General features: G+C 40.5%; 1 long non-coding RNA gene across 4 annotated transcripts in view; it reads left to right on the top strand.

The window, feature by feature from the left end:
• The window catches only part of LOC113953580, a 49,318-nt gene that overhangs the window by 22,085 nt on the left and 7,498 nt on the right, over nucleotides 1-19,735 (top strand). For 3 of the 4 annotated variants that reach the window (XR_003529928.1, XR_003529927.1, XR_003529925.1), the window contains 3 exons: nucleotides 4,562-4,862; nucleotides 8,844-8,931; nucleotides 12,971-14,345. This is a non-coding gene — a long non-coding RNA (uncharacterized LOC113953580). Of the gene's footprint in view, nucleotides 1-4,561; nucleotides 4,863-8,843; nucleotides 8,932-12,970; nucleotides 14,346-19,735 lie in introns of those variants that run through there. The other variant, XR_003529926.1, reaches the window with a different exon arrangement.

Below are 19,735 nucleotides of genomic sequence, written 5' to 3'. Positions count from 1 at the left end.
TTTTTTAGTTCACACATCTGCGATTTTTATGAATAAGTTACTGATAAGGATGGTTGCAACAAATGATTAAGATATCTGGCCCGATTTGTCATATTTGAGGAGATGTGTAGGCTTTTAGAAACAAGTGGATAAGACTCTTTTTTTCCCCCATTGGTTAAATTAAGTGTTTTTTTCCCTATTCATCTGAAATTTCTTCTGACATAAAAGAAGCTTTAGTGGCTCTCTGCAGATTGTGAAGCAGAAAGTGAACTGAAACAGATAATGTATTCCAAGAAGCTTAAGTAGCATTCTGAAAGGTGTGTGCCTATTGCCAATAATAAAGGATAGGATGTTCTTCCAAGATGTCAGTCCTGTGCATCTCTATATCCATTTAATCAGTAATGGAAATGGTTCCAGTGCAAGGAAGGAGGATCTGTTTAATTTTTAGTACAATTTTTGGCACCATTGCTTTAGCACAAGCTTGGCTTACCCCTTGATCCAACCCCAGGACTATCTGTTCTTATCAACTGGAGAAAAAAATAAAGAACATCTACATCTTGTGAGTATCAAATACAAGAGCAGTTTAAAATAAATGCAGTTCTGACAAAAGTGGCTCAAGTATTATACATCAAACACTTGTTACCTCTCTTTACCTTAGTGACTACCCATGACTAAGAAAGAGTGAGTGATAAAATCTGAAGAAAGATGAAACCAATCTAGGCCTTTTTAAAGACCATCAATCATTCTGCACAGGCATGATATTATTAGTTCCAGTAAGTCTTGTTCTCCCATTTTATGGACATCATAAGCCCCCACCCCAAGACCAATACTACCATGGGAAATCATTTTCATGGGCAGCATCTTAGTATGGGCCAATCAGACCTAATCACATAACAAGCTACTGAATTATTCAATGTTCTCCCTAATTTTGTATTCTTCCTGCACTTTGCTGTCACTACAGGGTTTTAAAAGTATATATTTTTACAATATTTATTAAGAAGATAACCATATGCAGATTTTTTTCTTTCTATGTGTCTTTCAATGATTGTCATTCCCCTAGACTGTTGCAACATATACTTTACTATATACAGAATATGTTTTCTAAAAGGAATAACAATCCACAATATGGCACTCAGCTTCAAACTCTCCCAGCTTTTAATATACCAAACGTAAGGAAAACAATAGTGAAACAATTGTGTTCAAACATAAAATATTCATATTTACTGAGGAAACTGTAACCAGCATGTCTCTTAGCTGTTGCTATGAATACAGGGCTCACATTGTATATGAAAATATTTCAGTTTTAATTGCAAATCTGTGCAGAGATGATTTGGGGTCTGTAATTAGCACATAAATTTCAGACTTTGCAACTGCTGTGAAAACACACATTATTTATGGAACTATTATCTAAATATAATTCAGTGTTTTTTGCTTTCAACAACTACTGTAAAAGTCTGATTTAATAAAATGTGAAAAATTTCCCATCTCTTGCACTTCTGTTTACCTTACGAAGCATTCATTCCTCTGCACTGCCATTTCCCGCTCGATCTGCAGTGGACACTTCTTTCAGTGGCTCCATTCTTCACCCATATATCAAAGAGGTTTCTTCAGAACCATAAAGTGCCAGGCATTTAATTTGTTTAAAATGAAAGCTTGGATGATTCAGATAGCTCTGAACTGTGTGAACAGAGTAGTTTAGGTGACCTCCATCCTCATGCTTTTCATCCAGGCTAGAAGTAGGAATAGACAGGAGCGTAGTCTCAGCTGGATTTAAGCTACTGTATGAAGATTTCCAGTCATCTAGACAGGGCCGCTGGAAGGACAAAGTGGTCTCCCACTCATTGTAAGCTGCAGGCTGAACGTCTTCTAGCTTCCATCAATGTAGGGTACAACCAGCACAAAATTTGCCTTTTTCCTTAGCAGCAATCTCATACATTTTCAAAGCTGGTTACTCGTAAAAACCTGTTTTACAGCAATCATTTTTGATACCTTCTTCCATTCCAGGGTTTAAAAGTGTATTTTCTGGTCACATGGAACTGAGCATTCTCCTTGCCAGCTTTGTGCTTGTCTCTAGGTCAAGCATAGTCCCTCAGGACTGGAGCTGCAGATGAAGGGACAGAGCACCAGGTATGCAAAAGTACCACAATGGCAGGTTAATGATAAAAACAGAGCTTTCAGTAACAATGACAAAATCCATAATATGGGCCTAATTTACATCAGAATGTGACACACCTGAAACTTTCTCCACTCTTAATTCCCCACATGCTTTAGGGTCACTCTATATAGTTTCGCTCTCTTTAAAGGAAAATACTTGCCCACTCTCTGTTTGCATCCCAACTGCAAGACACCTTGCCATCTCTAGTTGCTCCAGCATCTCCGTGCAATGGCAACCTCAACAGCTACTGCAATAATAATTGCAATAACAATCACTGTCAGGGTTGTCTTGCCTCTTTCGGGGATGCCTGTCCTTTCACCAAAGGCTGTACCTGCAGAAGCATCCTCCAGTCCATTCTCTGGGTGGGCTGGATCCTGTATCCGTGCCAGGAACGTACAATTTTTTTTATGAGGCTACCAGGATTGGCTCAGACCTTGGAGTGATACCTCCTCATACATCTGCCCACTTGCTGGCATTGGAGACAGGTAGGATCCCTGCATAGTGTACACAGATGTAATTTTTGATTTAAATGGCAATATCAATGTCACAGTGCACACACTCTGGGAAGGGAGTTACAAAGGGTAATTGAGAGATTCAGTATGAAGCCACTGAAAACTGTAATTTAAAGTTCCAGTACTATTACCATTAAAATTTAAAGTGACAGAGGCCCAATTATGAATGAATATTTTCTTAAATAAAATTACTTTTTTGGTGTCATCTGAGAAGTACCCATTTCTGCCTTGCTGTTACTGTTACAGGACCTATCTTTATGGCTTCTAGTGCCAGTGAGATCCTGAGCCTCCTTCCCCTGACCAGGAATGTATTAAGAGGGTAGAAATCCTGGAAGCCTTGTGGGAGACGGCAGAGCAAACTCTACCAAAGGGCCCAGCCTGCTCTGCTGGTAAAATTAGGGACAACTTCAGCATCTGAAGGAGACCCTAGACTTCCTTTTGTAAACTGAGAGAGACATTCAGGGACAAAGGAAACACTGAGCTCATTCTCAGGAAGTAAAAAAGGATGGCTGATACTGGAGACCTTTTCTGACATACAGGAGAGTTGTTAATTGTTATCATTGCTTCCTTCATAATTTTAACTAAAAAATTTGCTGGTTGTTTACTTGACAAACCTTATAATGAACTACACCTTGTCAAACTGTCTACTCAAACAATAAAAAAAATAATCTCCTGGATCTTTATTTTGCTGGTACTACACCTAGAATCTCTTCAGATCAATAGGTTATACCATCTTTAAAACCTCAGGACCCAAGTGGCTGGTGTGGTCTTACAATATTGGTATATTTTTCTTAATGCCTGGCATTATGAGATGCCTTGAGGACATGAACTTTCACAGGAGAAGGAAGGTACTGCTTTCTGGGAACACAGAAAGTTTTAATACAGAACTTCTCTCAAAAATGTCAGAGTTGTGAGCCTGTCAGACAAGGACATCTAAAAGCGAGAGTAGGATTTGGCTCACAGGTAGCAGAATTGTAGTCCAAAAATTTGGGAAAGTAGATCTGTCCTAAGAATCTCAGCCAGACCATTTAATGTACTTACATATACAATTCAGATCGGTTTGATTTTTTTCACTTTATTATCAATGTAATTCCAGATGCAGAACAGTGACTCTAGTGTTTTCAGATTACATTAGTTGCACAAGAACAATTTGGGAAAACCCTCATAAATACGCAGGTAGAAAGGAAAGCAGGGTGTGTTTTTCAAGCCAGATAGAATCAATTATTTCTCCTTACAAGTGATATCAGAATATTAGCTTATTTTTCTAGCCACCTGTCAAGCAGCTGCACACAAAGCTATGCCATACCATTATCACCTTCAGTGACATTGCTAAATAGAAGAATATGAGATTCTTTCCATACACCGATCCTCATCAGCCTGAACAGTTTTAAATTTTAGTCCCACATCTAACCAAAATAGGACTGATCAGAAGAAAACACCAGAGAAATTGCTCATACCACACTAGAGGGCATTCACCAGGAGGGATGTAAAGTAGACGCAAAAGGATACTCTCTTTGAAGGTACCTCTGGGCAGGGCATAAAATGATTGCAAGAGCAGAAGACAAAAATACACCCACCAGCTCACTTTTTTTCGATAAGTATCTGTGTCATAAGTATCTGTTACAAAACAAAACTGCAATACAGAGCAGGGAGACAAATTGCTGATGCAGTGGAGCTTTTCCCTGGCTACTCTCCAAAGCAGAAATTTAAGCTGTCAGTGGAATAGGTTTTTAATTATGGACTGTAGGCCATTGTTAGGGATAGTTTTCTGCAATACTGGCAAGTTCAGTATTGGGTGTTCATACATTACTTTAAATATTTCAAGTGGGACACCATGCCGCAGCCAGAGGACAGCATCCCTCTGTGCTCATCGTTGTACAAACGTAGGATCAAGATTTCTGTTCTCTGTTTCTAGGAGATTACAACACAGGGAACTGACTGGAGACACTTCACTGTCCTGTTAAGGCCAAGCTGGCAGTAAGGCTTAACCCTAGAGGAAGAATTCATCACTTATGTCACTCCAACTGGACCTGTGGCCTCATATCATCATGTATCCTGTTCTGAGCTTGACCTGGCCTGGGCTGGCCTTGCACTTGATGAAAGGCATCACCATACAGCATCACCAAAGCAGTTCCTCCCAGTACCATCCTTCCAGCTGGCTGGATACTGGGGCCAAGCAACCGCTGGGATTCAGCAAGGCTTTCCTGCAGAAACAGGTAAAGATCAGTCCCAAAGAAGGTTATTTAGTGTTGGCCTAGCAATGGTGGTGAAATCGTTCATGTATCAGAGGGATGTATGCTCTGTGCAGATGGACAAAGCTGTGATCTGCTGCCACATAAGAAACATAAATTTTATCTTATGCACTATAGACACTCTTCACCTGCTTTAATTTTTAATAGAAATGTTCCTTTTTAAGTACTAGGAGCAATACAAGTTTAATGTGACCTTAGAGGACCATGCAACATAAGCATAATTGACTCACTAACATCACTCCCTAGATATTTTTTCCCTTCTTTTTCCTAAGTCTTAATGTTTCATAAGTTCTTAATGGAACCAGAAAATGCTAGAGAGCCAGAATTTGACACAGAGCTTTCAGCCTGGCAGTCAATATTGAAATTGGATTTGAATTACCGTGTAACTAATTGCTGATAAGAAAACTGGAATAAAAAGGTCATGGGAAGACATAAACCACCTGCAACTTATAGACAAAGGAAATCAGAAATAATGTTTATAGTGGTCAAAAAGGTTTAAATTTTTAAGTATCAGTGCATGAGGGAACAGCGGCCATTTTTTATGTGTGGCTTTCCTCTGTAAAATTTGAGTTTGTCTTACATGGGATGTTTGATATCTTTTCACTGACCAGTGTTACGACTGAAAAACCAAACAGCCAAAGAGTATTTGCACTGAACCTTTGAACTGTTGGCTTGATACTATCACTCTTTTTCAGCACAAAATAGCTCAGCGTTTAACTAACCTCACTTTCATCTTCGCTCTCTCTGCTTGTGCTACTTTACCCCATCTGCAATAAACAATGAGGAAAGTTGTAACATCCTGACTAGTAACTATAACATGTCCTCCCCTCAATGCCAGGTTTATGCAGTTTGTCAAAGCCCACCATTGGATCAGATAAGATTGAATTCAGTGACTGCTGAATCGGACATACTCTGAGATGAAATAAAAGTAGCAAGGGGTCTGTGCTTATTAGGTGCTTCCTAAGAGGAGAAGTCCTGGTGTCTTACAGAAAGACAGTATTACTGTCATCAATGGTATTTTCTGGAAGATGAAACTATGAAAACAAGTGAGAAGCAGTATTTTCTCTATTTACCGGACAAAATGTTATAATACTAATGTAGCTGGGCAAAGAACAATACTACTTAAAAAAAATCTGGATCCACTCCCAGTTTTAGGGGACAGAGTAGGGGAGGTAAACAATCACATCTTCACAAAGGAAAATGAATAATATTGAATACAAAGCTCTCAAGCAGTTTTCTATTAAAAAGGTCTCAGAACCTGAACCTCTCAGATCCCTTAGAGCTTTTAGTTTCTCTTTCTGACCAAATTTCCTAGGAAAAAGCAATCCAGATAAAATAATCATGTATTTTACATCTTTTTGCGGAGAAGGATGGCTTCACAGCTGTATCTTGATCCTGCAAACAGGTATTTAATACATAGGAACAGTATAACTCAGTGACCTTTGGATATTACTCTCTACCCATAACAGTACAAAACAGAAAAGGAGGGGATCTGTTTATCTGTAGTCTAGATCTGTTATTCTATTTTCAGCTCTAGCATCAACGTTTTGTTATTCTTGATAATGACTTTTTTTTTTCTGCATTTCAGTGTATTAACCCTAAAACAAGTGTTTTAATATACTTTTATATATCAATATACTTTAATAATACTTTTCTATTCCAGAATAAGGCTAGGACTCCTGATTTATGCAAGCAGAGTGTTTTGAGATCCTCTTAGGAAAGAAAGTATAGAAAAGGAGAGCTGTAAATGAAGATAGATGCCGAGTAACACCAGCTTCTGGTACCACCACCTTAGGGTGTTATCATCCTCTCACAGTATACCCTATTTCTCCTTCCCATTAACAGACCTTAGATCAAGACTTATAAAGATATTGTTTGCACAGACGCAGAGGTGAACATGGCCCTCAGAACTGTCTTCAAGACAATGGCTTTTTGTAGAGAAAGTGCATTAACTGTTGAAGCAATGATGGAATCAGCGCTTGAGATAACTCCAAAACCACCTACTCAAACTGGCAAGGAAGAGAGTTAGAGAAAGATCCTGGTGTCAGGATTAATATGTCCCCAGTTTTGGCTCTTGCGATTTATGTTCATGTCTACTGAAAGCAAAAGAAAGAAAGGTTTCAAAGCTGTGTTTTTGTTCCCTAGCAGAGCTGTTTGTCATTTCCATTTTGTAGGAGATTTTCGTTTCTCTTTTATCCATTACCAGACAGACAAAACTGAATGACTTTTATTAATTCTTATTCCCTTCTGTTGACACCATCACTAGATATAAATTTGGGAAATCTACTCACAGCATTCGATTCAATCAATATGCTGATGCTGTCCCTGGGCTGGAGAATGCATGTATGCATTCATGTATGCATGAATGCTATGTACGTTTGCTACTTACTGTCCCTTCAACAAAGGAACTGGAGAGGACAAGGGAAAGAGAGGAAATTTTTAACTTGTTCATCTACTTCTTTCTTTCTGTGCAGTGTCTTTTCTGACAGATAAAGGGAAAATTGGGGTGTGTACCAGTTAATAAAAGGCCTGTATATATGCCATAAGGAAGCGGGCACTTAGGTTTTAAGTTTATGTTTTGTGTATGCTTCTTCTTGGTCCTATTTCTCCCTTTGTTCTTTAATTTTTATAAGCACACAACATACGAAAGGTGTTCATGCAGCTAGTCTCCCAGTGCATACAGTGTAGAAGAGAATGAAGCATTTGTCACTAAAACACCCTTTATTTGTGGTAGTCATTTAGGACTACCTTGTTAGGCACACTGATGACAACATTGTCAGGTGCAAAAGGAACTTGCACAAATCCACTTCAGTTTGGCCCTAATTCCTGAGAATTAAGTGTATACTAAAGACTCAGAAAAGTCCTTGCTTAAGCTTAATACAGGATTTCTCAGGATGGAAGACACCCTTTTAAATATGTTTAAATATCCATATGTTGTTGCTCATAAACAAATTTTGCATTTTGTAAATTCAATTTGCAACAATGAAGAAGAACCACATGCTGCCATGTGACTTTCATTGTGGCACCAGTACCATACCCTCCTCTTCTCCGGGTACAAAAGGTAGTTTAGGCTGTTTTTGTAAATGTATGGGTGAGTAGTATCTGCATAGATATTTTGCTTAATGATGAGGCTGCTCTAATGAGCCTGAATTACATCAAGTACAGTTCCTGGCTGCTGCTGGGGCTCTGTTGCCTATGCTGGATCTAGCCATTCATGGTTTTCACTGGAGGAAGCAAATAGCATCCCTGGGTATCTGAATGGAGGACCAGGAATGGGACCATCCTTGCTCAGTGTTAAGAGGTCTAGGGTAGTCTAGTCTGACCTGAATTCTAATCACAAACCTAGCCATGCTGCTTTGTAGGATCAGGCCCTTGATTTAAAGCAATAGTGGAAACCTTAAGGTAGGTTAAATTGTGAGATACAGTGACAAAATGACAGATCTCTCCACAGGCAGATCTGTCCAGATCTGTCCAGTTGAAGGTACGGATGTTCCTCAGTAGCACTGAGGACTGTAATCATACACAGCAAGATGGACCTAATGGGGGAAAGGAAAACAAACCTCTCCTTCATCCCTCACTCTTTCAGCCCACCACTTTAAATAACCTCCTGTAGCTTGAAGCAAGACAAGAAAGTCAGCGTTTCGCACCCTCCAACAGTTTTGACATGACAGGTATGGTATTTTCTTACCCACAGAATTGCCAAGGATATCCGCCCTAGCAAAAGTGCAAAAGTTTTCAGTATAAGGAGGTGGGGTGCCAAAACTGGCTTGTAGGCAAAGGTTGAAATGACTCAATCTGAAACAAAATGTAAAGCAATTACTGCTTGGAAAAAAAAAGATCATGCTGACATTTAGAGGCTGCAGTGATAGTATCTGTCCCTTACTAGGCTGACATAAGCAGCCTTGATTTCATCCCAAAATGATTTTTTTTTTGTTTGATATTTAGGATAGCCTTTATTTGGAGGTGGAGGACAGCAGGATCAATTGCCTTAACTTCAGTTGTTATGCAGAGAAATAATTGCCATCCCAGAAAGGTAATTACATATGCCATTGTTTATACACATAATAGGCCTGGAAAAGCATGTTCTGCAGATAGAAAAAAAAGAAAATCTTGCTTTCACATCAGGGTGGAACACTATGCAAAGTGACAGATTGCCACAAATAGCATTCAAACCCTTGCACAGTAGTGGTTGATTTTTCTTCTGGGGAAGAGGGGGAAGGGATGAAGGCTATGGAACAGGATGGAAAGAAAAAAAAAAAGACAATTTTATTCAACAGCCATAGTAACATACCCAGTGGTTTTTATTCTCCTGATTGCTGCTAAATGAACCTGATCTTTAAGCTGTTTTTAAAGTCACTGCCTCAAAGGGACATTTTCTGTTGTTGCCATCTTGTGCAAATACCACTTCTCCTAAAGTGGCCTTAATTTGAATTGCTTTGAAAGCAGACCAAATAATCTGCTAGAATATGGTGTGGCACGATGCATCTCTTCTTTGTGCCTTTAGTACAACGTAGAAAGTGAATTTAGCTCAGAAAAGGACAGCTAAAGTCTCTTTTCCCCTCTCCCTTTGCAATATGTCTAACAAAAAAGAATAAAACAGACAGTGTGCTGCAATGTCAAGCCCATTTCAGATTTTTTTACTGCAAAATATGCATTTCTTCAAAATATTGAAAGTATCAGGGTCGAACAAAGGAAAAAAATACATATGTATTTGGATATTGAACCAAGCATTGTTAGATGCAGAATAGCAGGGCTATTCTCTGCTGCAGTGTCCAACAAATTGCATGACCTGCTTGTTAGGCTTGACAACAGTATTTTACCTAACAAAGGCCTCAACAGCTCAGAGCAGCAGAGGAATGTCAAAATGAGCACATTTCACACACAGATGTGTGACCATTATAGTCTATAAGAAGATGCATGGGGTGGAGGGAAGGAGCGGGGTGCTGGGAAGGCTAACAGTTAGCAGTAAGGACATGGCCCTACTGGCCACATTTAATCAACCCTTCTGTAAACAATTCAACATTTTCACTGTTCTTTAAAAACTAATAAAGAGAAACAAGCACTTTTCATTCATCTTGAAGTAATTTTCTGTCAGGTTTGAGCCCCTTGTGACTTACAGCTCGTGCATTGCTAGCTGTGTGATACAACAACTATTTCAATTTATTTTACAAACTCTGGCCATTCACATGTCAGTTAGTGTTCACCAAGCCGGCATCTGAAATTGTGCAGTTAACGAGTTTTACAACATTTCTATCAAGAGAAACTGTTTAGCATAACTGACTCTTAAGGAGTTATTATACCTCTAAAAATCCATTTTAAGGGGCATTATTTAAATAAAATAGAAAAACGGTTCACTGCCTTTTAAAGGAGCTACAAAAAAGTCCATCAGATCCTGTGCAGTAATCCTCAGCTTAAAGCACTCTTGAGAGCACTTCTGGGAATTATCAGCATAATGAAATGTTTTGTGAAATGTCCAGATAGATTCCTCTACTCAACAATTTTACTGCACCATATTTATTTTCCTCCTAGTTTTTAAAGAATTGAATTAGTTTTTTGAGGTGATGACTCTACATTTTGTAGATTAACTGAACACTTTTTTGTCAAGGCTGTAGTATAAATGAGGGGTTTAGACTGTGTGCAGTCTATATACATTTGCACAGAAAAAAAAAAGTCAAGCCCTTTATGCTACTCTCAGTTCTAAAAGGGTTAAATCACAATGAGGCTTACGCAGATTTGCATTTCTCTTGTACCACATTTTTCCCATACTCTTAAACAACTTTCTTATAGAATGGTGTATATAAAATGTTCTATTGAAAACAATTCTTAAATTACTCATAAAAGCTTATAAAACTGAAATTTGTTTTGAAGTACTCTGAAAAGGAGAAATTTATGAGTGTTAACTTAAATAATAGATATCTATCTGTTAACTGTGGCAACTAATGATTCAAAACTGCTAATACCAGGAGTCTGTAATTGTAGTAAAAAAGCAGCATATACGTGAGTTAATCTCAGCATTTTAAACAACCTAGTGGGGTAAACCCCACATCTGCCATGTAACTTAACCAGTGTTTCTGCCTAAAATGAGCACTGGTAAGATAAAATTTATATTACAGTACAATTACAGATACAGTAGGTACAATATGTGGGTGTACCTACACAACACGCACACAGTGGCAACACCTATGCAATGACCCACCTGGTATAATTTGTTCAGTATTAGCTGTATCTAGTTCTGTTAAAAGCCTTAGTATTATATGTCAGGAAAAGAAATTGACACAAGTCTTTGGAGTTTTTAATACCCATTCTGAGACAGACAGCCCAATGCCATCAACCCTGGAGATTGTTGGCTAGATACTCAGTAACTTCCGTCCACAGGACACCTAGACAATAATTCGTGGTCTTAGCACCATCCCATTGGAAAAGTATAACCTTTCCTAAAGGTATAAGCTTTCCACAATCACCGCAGGCAATAGTGAATGCACAGCAGCATGCCAGATGAGCTGTCTCCTAGGATGTACCAAGAAATGCATGTAGGATGGCGTGCTGCCAGTGCGTGTAGGACTGGCAAATCTATGACTGATCAACTGTATTAAGACACCTCCCTAACAACTGAGCTACAGCTCCATTTTGCAAGATGTTAAGTGTTTTGGCACTGCCTATATATATTAAGTTTTAAGCAGACAGGCACTGGCAGACCTGGATACTCCATGGTTAAAGTAGTGGGCTTTTTTACAACTGAAAGCTTTACTGGAGTGGTGTCATGCTCCCTAGCACTCTGTTTAAAGCCTTGGCATGGCAAAGTACATAAAACTGGAGAAAAAGGAGAGGGTTTTAGAAATATATTGCTCAAATTTATGTTAGTATCACTGCAAAACTTAACTACACTTTAATAATCATAGAATCATAGAACATGCTGAGTTGGAAGGCACACATCAGGGCCATCGAGTCCAACTCCTGGCCCTGCACAAGATACCCCAAGATTCACACCATGTGCCTGAGGACGTTTTCAATCTAATCTATACTAAGGGTCATTGGGTGTAATTAAGTTTCGCTTCTTTCCCATTAATATGTATCTAACATATAAATTTCTTTCGATTGGGCTACTGAAAGGTAGAGTAGGATGAAGGCCATCAGATTTCTAGATACTAAATATTTTGGATGGTGAAGCTTGAAAACACCCACTGTACAAGGTAAAAGTGTATCTTGCTCCAGAAAGCAAAGCAGGGAGGGACAGACTAGAAGTGAATGCTCATTTTGTACAAGACTGATAACACAGGTAAAGCAATTAAAGGAAGAAAGGAGTGACCTGATCTTAATTCTAATGACACTTTTCAATCATATACATTCACTCTTCATTGTTTTTTGTTTTCTGCGTGGTCAACAAGTAGGTGCTGCAACAGGAGTAGGAAAGGTCTGCTGGAAGGAGGTGGAAATGTATCATTAGGATTGTCTACATTGCCCTCCCATATTTACAGAATAAGTCTTCTCCACTCTACAAATCCCAGTTCTTTCCTCTTCTTGGCCTGAAGAGGGGTTTGATAGGAAATTCAGAGCTGCATCTAAACTCAAGGGTAGCAGCAGGAGGTCTGAAATGAAAAAGAATGGATAAGACCTCTTCTGCTCTGCTCTGGGGAGATGCAAAAACACCTAAGTGGAAGGCCAGGACAGGAGGCTGTTTGACTGCAGTCATGTATTTCAGCACAGTTAATTACTGTCATATATTTGCCATGAGTGTAAGTATATGGGAACAGGATTTCTTTGTCCTCTGATTATTTATACATAATTTTGACCCAAATGGAAAGAAATATTTTCAAACATGTACAGAATTCTGGAGTGAAGGTCTTTCCTTGTTGGGGAAATACCTATGTAAAACAGAAAAAGATAAGAAGAGAGTGAGTTTTAGGTATGACAGGTTTATTTGTGACAAATGAAAACACAACAGCCAATTTTTTGTGACCAAAGACTTGATGCTTGTTCCACTGCTTTTTTGTTTGTTCACCAAGGTTCAACTTTTTGCCCAGGAGTTGTTTCATTTTTCTTGTTTTCTAAAATGACTGTTTTTTCTCTTGCAGGTAAATGCACACATAATTTACAGGAGACTGCAGTTTGTTCCAGAGGTACACAAGCTTGAAAGGGTCTAAGCTGAGGTGCAGACAAACTCTGAGTATTCCTTCCTGTGGTCCCATGTGGAGTAAAGACCCTACCAACAAGCTATGGGTGGGAAGCAGTTGGTTCATTCATTATTCTACTGAAAACTAGCTTGGCTATACTTCATCCCACACTGAAGTCTACAGTTTGGACATCTCAAAGCTCTAAAATACAAGAGAACATTATTATTTTAATCCTGTCTCATACGAGCAGCCAATCTTTCGGTTCTGCACTGTTGGGCTAGCTGTTTTCTATCCTTATTCCCAGAAAAACACTTCCGTTATAAGTCGTCAGGAACTATGGTCAATGGAAAGCTGCATTCAACCTTTTTTGGGGATTTGTTGTCGTTGTTAAACCTTTTCCCCTTTAGAGAAGGCTTGTGAATGTTTTGCAACACCATGACTGAACAAAAAGAAGAACGTTAATGGCAATTGACATTATTTAAGGCATCATAATCTAGATTTAGGTAGATGAGACTGTCTTGAAATTATAATTTAAAAATATTAAGTATCATAGAGAAATAAACCAAAACCTGAACAGCTGCAACATCAAAGCTGACACTGTGTAGTGAAAAAACCATTTCTATTCACAACCTCTGTCCCTGAGTTGGTAACAATCTAAACACCAAAGTTCCTCACATTCAGCAGAGCTATGTATCACGATAATGAGGCGCAAGTCTGCACCAGTATGGTTCTCCTAGAAATAATGTCAAAAAGCCTTGTTCTGAAATACTCGTGACCTTTGATAGGAAGAAGTAAAACATGAAGAAAAACTACAATAAAAAATTACAAACTTTTCTTTTAGCTAGTCTTTTGTATACTGTCAAGTGACTTAGGCTGGCTTTCCTTGCTTTTTAGGATGTGATAACACAGTTATTTGCCACAAGTTCAAAATTCAGTCACAGACTTTTAAACCAAGATCTTTTACCAGTGAATTTGAGTCTAGTTGATGTAATCACATTTTTAAGAGCTGGACATGCAGCCTGCCTCTATTACTGCCACAGCTCCATATAAAAATTAAGGCACTACATCAAGATTATTTTTTGTTGCTTTGTTCTACCCTTCCAAGAAAGAGAGTTTTTTTCATGACAGAAAGGCTGTGTACATGTCTGAGTAAGTTTTGAACTCATTAGCTAATTGCAGCTGAATTACTAAGGGAATGGAAAAGGTTGTAAACCTAGAAGCAGAGTAAGAAACTCTCTGCACTGTACCTCACAGTGGTCAGATATATTCAAATGATGGATGGGGCAGCTTCTTTCCCATCCTATTGATTTATTAATACCAATGTAACTTGCCACTTTCTGAGCCCTTTCTAATTACCAATAGTGTGAAACAAGGCTGCGTTCTTGCACCAACCCTATTCACAATCTTCTTCAGCATGATGCTCCAAAGGGCCATGGTAGACCTTGATGATGAAGATACCGTACTGATGAAAGCCTATTCAACCTAAGGCGACTGAAGGCCCAGACTAAGACCTTAAACCATCTTGTTCGGAAGCTGCTTTATGCTGACAACGATGCCCTTGTCGCCCACACAGAAGGAGCTCTGCAGCGTTTAACATCCTGCTTTAGAGAGGCTGCTGAGCTCTTTGGGCTGGAAGCCAGCTTAAAGAAGACAGAAGTTCTCTATCAACCTGCACCTCAGGAAGTCTTCCATCATCCCCATATCACCATTGGCCAATCAGAGCTCAAATCAGTCCAGCAGTTTAATTACCTGGGTAGCCTCCTCTCCTTGGACGGTAAGATTGATGGACAGATAGACAACAGGTTAGCAAAGGCATATAGAGCTTTTGGAAAACTCCATAAAAGAGTCTGGTGAAATAAACACCTGAAGAAAAGTACAAAGATCAGTGTTTACAGAGCCATAGTACTGTCTGCTCTTTTATAGGGATATGAATCATGGGTCATCTACTGCCACCACCTATGACTCTTAGAATGCTTCCATCAATGCTGTCTCCATATAATCCTAAACATCCACTGGTCAGATTTTGTGACTAATACCTCTGTTCTAGAACAGGCAGCAGTTAATGAGTATTGAGGCCATGTTGCTGAGAACACAGCTGTGCTGGGCAGGGCACGTCTCCAGGATGAAGGACTACCGCCGCTCTAAGATCTTGCTTTATGGTGAACTTGCCTCCGGCTGCTGCAAGAGAGGAGCCCCGAAGAGAAGATACAAGGACTCCCTGAAACAACATCTCATCCTTGGCCATACTGATCAACATAACTGGTCTACTCTGGCCTCAAATCGGGAGGTCTGGAGACACACCATCTATAATGCTGTTAATGCTTTTGAGAATAAACACAGGATCACTCTTGAGGAGAAAAGACAATGCAGAAAGAATCGTGTCTTGCTGATACCACCTAAGGAGTCTTTCTGCTGTGCCTTTTGCAACCGGACGTGCCTGTCTCGTATTGGCCTCTTTAGCCACCAGTGCACTTGTAGCAAATGTGGGTAGAGCCCTTCCCAAATCTTCATTTGCGAAGCCTAGCCACGAAAAGTTGCCAATGTGTTTTTCTGTTTGTTTCTGGATCATTTCTGAATCACTGGTTTTGCCCATGGTCCCTTCACCTCCTCTTCCTCTTTCAGCCAAGTCAAGTTCCACTCTCAGCAAAAAGACTGGTTTCAGCCTTACGCTATTAGCTGCTGTAAAGTGCAAGATCAAGTTTGAATTCACTCAAGAACTTGCTACGTCATAAGCATGGAGATCTGTTTATTTTTAAAGGGTGGTAAAAAAGAATAAGCAGCCCCCCCATATTTCTGTAACCAATTGCACCAACTATAGAAAAAAAAAAGTGTGATTGCTGCTAAATAAAAAAAATCCATGAACACAACCTACCACAATAGGCTGTCAAAACCACTCTATAAAACTGGCAATAAAAAGGCACAGTACATTCTATGTTACAAAAGGAAGAGGTGAATGAGTAAAAGAAAGAAGAAACATCAGAACCTACCTCTTGAAACTTGAAGTTGGCTGGGTATACTGGAATCTGGGAAAGACCAACACCTTAGTTCACACAAGATGTGCGGACACATCCATTGCAAGAAATGTTAGGGCAGTTTCTCTGAGACTCAATCACAGGATCACAGAATATGCTGAGTTGAAAGAAACCCACAAGGATCATCAAGTCCAACCCTTAGCCCTGCACACGACCATCCCCAACAGTCACACCATGTGCCTGAGAGTATCATCCAAATGCTTCTTGAACTCTGTCAGGCTTGGTGCTGGGACTGCTTACCTGGGGAGCCTGTTCCAGCACCCAACCACACTCTGGGGGAAGAACCTTCTTATAAGATCCAGCCTAAGCCTCCCCTGACACAAGTTCAGGCCTTTCCTCAAGTCCTGTCACTGGTCACCACAGAGAAGAGATCAGTGTGTGCCCCTTCTCTTCCCCTCACAAGGAAGCTGTGGACTGCAATGAGGCCTCTCCTGAGTTTCCCCTTCTCCAGACTGAACACACAAAGTGATCTCAGCCGCTCTTCATAAGGCTTCCCCTCAAGGCCCTTCACCATCTTTGTTACCCTCCTTTGGACACTCTCTAACAGCTTAATAACTTTCCTATATTGTGGTGCCCCAAACTGCCACAATATTCAAGGTGAGGTCACCCCAGTGCAGAGCAGAGCGGAACAACCCCCTCCCTCGACCAGCTGCTGATGCTTTGCCTGATGCCCCCAGGACATGGTTGGCTCTCCTAGCTGCCAGGGCACTGCTGACTCATATTCAACCGGCCATTGACCAGGACTCCCAGGTCCTGCCATGGTCCATGGGGGGAGGGGTGTAGGGTGGCAACACCGCACAAAAGGGTCTGAGCGAGGTTTGAGGTGCAACAGCTGTTTAATGAGGGTGTGCGGGGGTTTATAAAAGCTCTGGTGTGGAATGCACCAGAAAATGGGGTGGAGCATGAGACAGACAGCCAGGGAAATGAACAGGAGTAGGGACTCAGGGGAAGAGGGAGGAACTGGGGAGGAACTGGGGGAGGAAAGGACAAATGGTAGCTCTCTCCTCTCTGCAGCTTTTTCAGCCAATCAGAGGGAGGAGCAGGGAAGCAGGGAACAGGCACCTCGAGACATGCTGGGACATGCCCGGGAATTACAACTGTAGGGGTATCATACAATGTACATATTTAAACCCACATAATAACTGTGAAGTTTTATTATAATAAAGTCCTTTCAATTGCTGTATATCTTTTTCCACACCTGGAACCATTCCCATTCTGATTCCTGGTCCTCCACAGGTCCCTTTCCACAGACCTGTTTTCCAGCATCTCGTTCCCCAACCTGTTCACACATCCAGGGTTGCCCCATTCCAGGTGCAGAATCTGGCACTTTCCCTTGTTGAACTTCATATAGCTGGTGATTGTCCAGTCCTTTAATTTGTCAAGGTCTCTCTGCAGGGCCTCCCTGAGCTCCTCTCAGTTTTGTGTCATCTGCAGTCTTGCTTAGTATCTCTTCCAGTCCTCCATTCAAGTCATTAATGAAGATGTTGAAGAGCACAGAGCCCAAGATGGAGCCCTGTGGAATCAGGGTAGGTGACTCACTAGTGACAGGTGACCAGTGTGATGTCACCCCATTCACTATTACTCTTGGTGCTCAACCTGGGAGCCAATTGCTCACCCATCACTTTATGTGTTTATCCAACTGTGTACTGGACAGTTTGTCCATAGAATAATTCCCCAAATAATCTTCTCCATAACTTTACTAGACACTGAAGTGAGACTAATAGGCCTGTAGCTTCTGGAGTCCTCCTTGATCCTCCTGAAAACTGGGACAATGTTTGCCAGCTTCCATTCAACTGGGACCTCTTTGGATGCCCAAGACTGCTCAAAAATCACTGAGAGAGGTTTTGCTATTCACATCAGCCAGCTTTTTGAGGATTCTTAGATCAATCCCATCAGGCCCCATAGATTTTTAGGGATCCAGCTAGATCAGCAGATCCCACATATTTTCAGGGTCCACTGGGACTAGGTCTTTCTTGCAGTCATGGTCCTCCAGCTCAGGGCACTGAGACCCCCTTCATCCACCATCAGTTGAAGAGGGAGGCAAAGAAAGTGTTAAACACCTCTACCTTGTCTCTGTCCCTGTTGGTGAGATGACCGCTGCCTATTGCCATTAATATATTTGAAAAAACTCCTTTTATTGTCCCCAACATTTCTGGCCAGCTGCAACTCCAGTTGAGCTTTGACTACAGGAATTTTCTCCCTGCAGTGGTGAGCAGCACCTCTGAAGTCTTCTCATGTCACCTAACCTTGATTCTACTGGGCATACTCCTTTTTTTGACACCTGGGACAAACACTCCTCTGCCATTGACTGTTTGGGAGTCATTTGACAGTGGGTTGGATATCATTGTGGCAGCTCTGGAGTGTAACCAGCCCCACAAGAGCTGTCAGAAACTGAGTTGGGTAGAGGAGGAAAACAGATGTTTACAATCCATGTGATTTAGTAGATTCCTATCATTAAAGTTGTTTGTGACCTGTTCTGGTGCATGAGAAACTTTTGACAGCAAACTGACAAGAAGACTGAGCTACACATCCCTAGGGTAGACCAAACCTTTATCATCTTGGCTGGCATCAGGACTGCTGAGATACATTTCCACAGGGAGAAGAACACCCTGTTTGTTTGAACACAGCCATTTTCTTCTGCTTTCACAGAGGGTAGGATTCACATGCTTTCATCTCTCTGTGGGGAATTTTCTTCATATGAATTACAATGGTGTCATTGATACGGTGATTTTCTTGGGAAGGTCTTGCAGTAGGTTTACAAGTCAGACAGAAGCTCTAGCTAACAATTACTTGAGCAACAAATAATATCTTTAATGTCCTGGAATGCCAGTGCTTGATATTTCAGGAGTAGCTTTTATTTATCATTCTGTATGCCATCTACCTGCCTCAGATGATAGTATTATCTGTTCTTTACAGATGAAAGGCAAAAATAAAAGTCTTACTGTATTTTAGAGGCACTTCAAACAGATATTTTTGCATTGTGAATTCCACACCACCTTTAAAGAGAAGAGAGAGTGGACCCTTGCTAACATCTGGTCACATCTCATAGTCAGTCAAAGCTTATAATCACAGTCACATTGCACCATGCTCATGTGAAAAGCTCTGTTCTATGTGACCTAACCTAAAGCTGGGAAGGCGTCTGTTCCTCTGCTCCTGAAGACAGCATGATGTGAGCAGCGTCAAAGAGAAGTGCAAGGGGATTTACCACTCACTGCCTGTTCTCAGTTACCAAAGTCCACACTAAATAATCAGATGAACTGAGTCAGATGTCTCAAGTGCTCTGATTACACCAAGGCCAGCACATGTTGGACCTAATTCCTTCTCTGTCAGTGGAAATGTGAAACTGGATAATTTAGTAGCTTCCTAATGATCTATGATCTTTAGCACTCCAAGAAAAGGGAAAGAAAGGGAGTGTGGAAAGATTTTCTCTTAATCGCTTCTAAGAGTGTTCCCTTCACTTTAACAAGACCTTGCAGTACTTTATGTGTTTTGGCACCAGTTTGGCTGAGGGTGAAACACATACTTGTAAGATTCATCTGTGGCCTACTAACATGGGAATTGAGTCTATGTGTTAGACCTTGAGCAACAGGTCAAATTTAGATTTCAAAATTTCATAGATGTGAGATAGCCACAACATAAAAAGGAAAATTGCAGGAACCAGAAGAAATCAAACAGTGATTTGTTCTGTCAAAAC

Source organism: Corapipo altera, unplaced genomic scaffold, assembly GCF_003945725.1.
Source record: "Corapipo altera isolate COAL_440 unplaced genomic scaffold, ASM394572v1 61281, whole genome shotgun sequence".
In the NCBI taxonomy this organism is placed as follows: Eukaryota; Metazoa; Chordata; class Aves; order Passeriformes; family Pipridae; genus Corapipo; species Corapipo altera.
This window is presented reverse-complemented; position numbering and strand designations above follow the sequence as displayed.